The sequence below is a fragment of the Canis lupus genome, chromosome 35 (genome assembly GCF_003254725.2).
Source record: "Canis lupus dingo isolate Sandy chromosome 35, ASM325472v2, whole genome shotgun sequence".
Lineage (NCBI taxonomy): Eukaryota > Metazoa > Chordata > Mammalia > Carnivora > Canidae > Canis > Canis lupus.
In genome coordinates this window covers 8,491,739-8,496,367 of record NC_064277.1, presented here as the reverse complement: position 1 = coordinate 8,496,367, position 4,629 = coordinate 8,491,739, and the positions used below count along the sequence as shown (strand labels likewise).

Below are 4,629 nucleotides of genomic sequence, written 5' to 3'. Positions count from 1 at the left end.
GATGATGATGATGATGCCTTCTTTTTCTCTGTTGAAACACTGTGTGTTATTAGAACAATGGTTTGTACTCTTCCTATTAAATGCAACAGCACAAGGTCTTTTTGTCAATGTATCCTTTTGTAAGCAATGTGTCTGTAACTTTGGTCAAACCTCAAATTTCTTGACAATTCACCTTCTGGAAGCTTGTCATGGTTATGAAATTTAACTCAGAAGATCATTAGCTGACAATTATTCATCTGAAAAATTATGATAAAATAGAGAATGAGGTATAATTATAATAGCATCAGTGAAGGAAACTTTTTGGCAGAAGAAGAATTCCAAAATCAAGTTTAAAGCCTTAAATTTAATTTTACTATAATTTAAGTAATTTAAAGATTTAAATCATTCAGAGAAGATTTTGGTTATTAATTAAAACCAATTTCATAAAATAACTTATATAATAAAATAAAAAGAAGGGATCCCTGGGTGGCGCAGCGGTTTAGCGCCTGCCTTTGGCCCAGGGCGTGATCTTGGAGACCCCGGATCGAATCCCACGTCAGGCTCCCGGTGCATGGAGCCTGCTTCTCCCTCTGCCTGTGTCTCTGCCTCTCTCTCTCTCTCTCTCTCTCTGTGTGACTATCATAATAAATAAAAATTTAAAAAAAAAGAAGCCTAAGATTATTATGACCCTAAAAGAAACTTAATCAAATATTTTCTATTTCTATATTATTCTAAGACACATAAAATTCAAATAATTAGATCAACTGTATTAATTATAAAGATAACAATTAATATTAAGCTTATAAAATTTTGCATAAGAAGATAAGTATTACCTATAAAACTTAGTGATACTGGTCACTATTTTTCCATTTGTGTATCAGATACAATATCTTCAAATAAAACTTAAAAATAAAGATATTCACAATTGGAAAAATACTAAAGAGCATATTAGATTAAGAGAATATAATTTACTGGGCAATCTTAAAGATTAAGCAAACACAATGTCTTCTCTTAAATAATAAGACAAGGCTGAGATTAATTAAATTAATACACTAAACAGTAGTGTTTTCATTTGGTGAAGTTATGTATCATTTTAAGATACAAGCCCCTTCTAATCAGAACCAACCTAACACAAATCCATATGAATGAATTCATATTCGTTCCTTCACTGAGCCTTTGGGCAAGAAAAAGACATACCTGTCAATTAAAATATAAAAATCCAGAAAGCGTGTTGTAAAAATACAATTGGACTTTTATAATGCACTAAAATAGGCATATGTTAATAAATTATAAAATCATATGTATAATTTTTTAAAGATTTTATTTATTTATTCATGAGAGACATGGAGAGAGACAGAGACATAAGCAGAGGGAAAAGCAGGCTCCCTATCAGGGAGCCTATTGCAGGACTTGGTCCCAGGACCCTGGGATCATGTCCTGAGCCAAAGACAGACACTCAACCACTGAGCCACCTAGGTGTCTCTATATTTATAATTTTTTTATTTATAATTTTTAACCAAAAAGCCTATGATACTAAGATTCCATTATTAAGGATTGCACAAGTCTTGCTACCTACATACTAGCAGGAAGAAATATATTTTGATAATTATATGCAGTTAAGTAATGAATTTTAAATCTTAATTACCTTCTGTGGTATGCATATTTATTTATTGTAAATCCTATAATATATGCTATGTTTTACATGTATATATGTAAGGAATATTATTCAGCTATAAAGAAGGATGAGATCTTGACATTTCCAACGTGAATGGACCTAGAGGGTATTATTTCAAGTGAAATAAGTCAGACAGAGAAAGACAAATACCATATGATATGATTTATATGTGAAATCCAAAAAGCAAAACAAACAAAAACAAAAAACCAGAAGCAGACCCATAAATACAGAAAGCAAACTGATGGTTGCTAGAGTAGGGGGACAGGCAAAATGGGTGAATGAGAGTGGGAGATACAGGCTTTCACTAATGGAATGAATAAATCACAGAGATAAAAGGGAGAACATAGAGAACAAAGTCAGGGGTATTATAATAATTTTGTATGGTAACACATGGTAGGTAACTTGTGGTGAGCATAGAATCATGTATAGATTTGTCCAATCACTATGTTGTATGCCTGAGATTGTGACATTATGTGTCAATTATATTTCAATTAAAAATAAATTTTAAAAACATCTTTATCATTTTCTAACTTCAATATAGATAGAAGTAGGTCCTTAGTGGATATTGTAGGAAAATTGGTGATGAACAGGCAGCAATACAAGAATTATATGTGCCTGGAACTTGTGTCAGGCACAGAAAAGATCTCAATGGGCTAGCACAGAATCCGCATGAGTTCTCTCATACACAGTAGATCTCCCAGATGCCCACTAGTTTTTTTTTCCCTTAGAAAGTCACCTCTGGGGTAGAGGAGCCTATGGAGAAAAGCCAGCTCCCTCTAATTCAGCAGGTATCATGTGTTTTGATAATTTTTTGTTCCTTTTATGGTCATGTTGCTGATGAATTCTCAAGGCAGGCAACTCAATATGAATTTCAGGTGACTATAAACCAAGACTATAAATTGGAGGCCAATGGGCTGCATTTAGATGACAGAGGCTGTTTGATTGGCTAGCACTATGTTCTTCAAAAAATATAAACTGGCATGCCTCTATGGGAGGGACCCAGTTTTGAGTGTCCATATGTTTCCCTTGCTCTCCTCTCTTCTCCCCAAGATATTAAACATATCCACATGAGCTGTTCAGCCCCAAAGACATTGGTGCTTGGAATCTGTGAAGAAAAAACAGTTTTAGTGATACTACTGCCATTTTATCCCTTTAGCAGGCTATCCTATGAATGCCACATTGTTCATCCTACTCTTCAGATTTCACAGTCCTTAGATTCAATCACAGTATCTTACTTGAGACTACCTCAAATAAATAAATAAATATATATATATACATACATGCATGCATAAATAAATAAAGTTAACAGGTAGAACCTGCTGGAAGGGAAGACAACTAACATCTTTAAAAATATGAAGAAAGGGCAAATCCTGTGCGGGAGGAGACACACGCAGCTAACATTGTCTTCTTCATGCGACTCTTACGCCGGTTGTCTCAGGGCACAATGCCAACTCTTAAGGAAAAACTGATTGCACCAGTTGCAGAAAAAGAGGCAGCAATCCCAAACAATAAGATCACCGTAGTGGGTGTTGGACAAGTTGGTATGGCATATGCCATCAGCACTCTGGGAAAGTCTCTGGCTGATGAACTTGCCCTTGTGGATGTTTTAGAAGATAAACTCAAGGAGAGATGATGGAGCTACAGCATGGGAGCTTATTTCTTCAGACACCTAAAATTGTGGCAGATAAAGATTACTCTGTGACTGCTAATTCTAAGATTGTGGTGGTGACTGCAGGAGTCCACCAGCAGGAGGGAGAGAGCTGCCTCAATCTGGTGCAAAGGAATGTTAATGTCTTCAAATTCGTTATTCCTCAGATAGTCAAGTACAGTCCTGATTGTATCCTAATTGTGGTTTCAAACCCAGTGGATTTTCTTACATATGCTATCCGGAAATTAAGTGGACTATCCAAGCACACAGTGTAATCAGAATTTTGCTAGATTTTGCTGTTTTATGGCTGAAAAACTTGGCATTCATCCCAGTAGCTGCCATGGATGGATTTTGGGAGAACATGGCGACTCAAGTGTCGCTGTGTGGAGTGGAGTGAATGTGGCAGGTGTTTCTCTTCAGGAACTGAATCCAGAAATGGGAACAGAGAGCTGTGAAAATTGGAAGGAAGTGCATAAGATGGTGGTTGGAAAAAAAAAAAAAAAAGATGGTGGTTGAAAGTGCCTATGAAGTCATCAAGCTAAAAGGATATACCAAATGGGTTATTGGATTAAGTGTGGCTGATCTCATTGAATCCATGTTGAAAAATCTCTCCAGGATTCATCCAGTGTCAACAATGCTGAAGGGCATGTATGGTATTGAGAACGAAGTCTTCCTGAGTCTTCCATGTATCCTGAACACTCCGGGCTTAACCAGTGTGATCAACCAGAAGCTGAAGGATGATGAGGTTGCCCAGCTCAAGAAAAGTGCAGACACCTTGTGGGACATCCAGAAAGACCCAAAAGATCTGTGACTTTTGGCTTCTAGGCTGGAGAAATTTAAAACCATGATGTGATTAACTGTGAGCCTTTAGTTTTTCATCCATATACATGGATTTCAGTTTGCTCTTATCTTCCTAAATATGTGAATCTGGGCTCACAGAATCAAGACCCATGCTTGGTTTAATGCTTGCAATATGAGCCTTGAACAAATAAAATTAACTATTGTAGTGTGAAAAAAAAATATGAAGAAAGTTGGTGGCTCAGTGTGTTGAGTGTCCAACTCTTGATTTCGGCTTATGTCATGCATGATCTTTGGGTCCTGGGATAAAGCCCCCTATTGTGCTCAGCACTCAGTGGGAAGTCTATTTGAGATTCTCCTTCTCCCTTCTCTTTGCCCTTCCCCCTACTCTCTCTCTCTTTCTTTCTCTCTCTCTGTCAGGTAAATAATAAATCTTTAAAAAATACATATAAAGAAGGCTTAAAGATATAACATGTTTCTGCATAGAAAACTCGTTTCTCCAAATGGCTCCAAATTGTAATTTTAAAAG

The 4,629-nt window shown here is 36.3% G+C and overlaps 1 pseudogene; it reads left to right on the top strand.

Moving 5' to 3' along the window:
- Positions 1-3,097: 3,097 nt before the first annotated feature.
- LOC112659909 (L-lactate dehydrogenase B chain-like) lies at positions 3,098-4,266 on the top strand (annotated as a pseudogene).
- Positions 4,267-4,629: the final 363 nt, after the last annotated feature.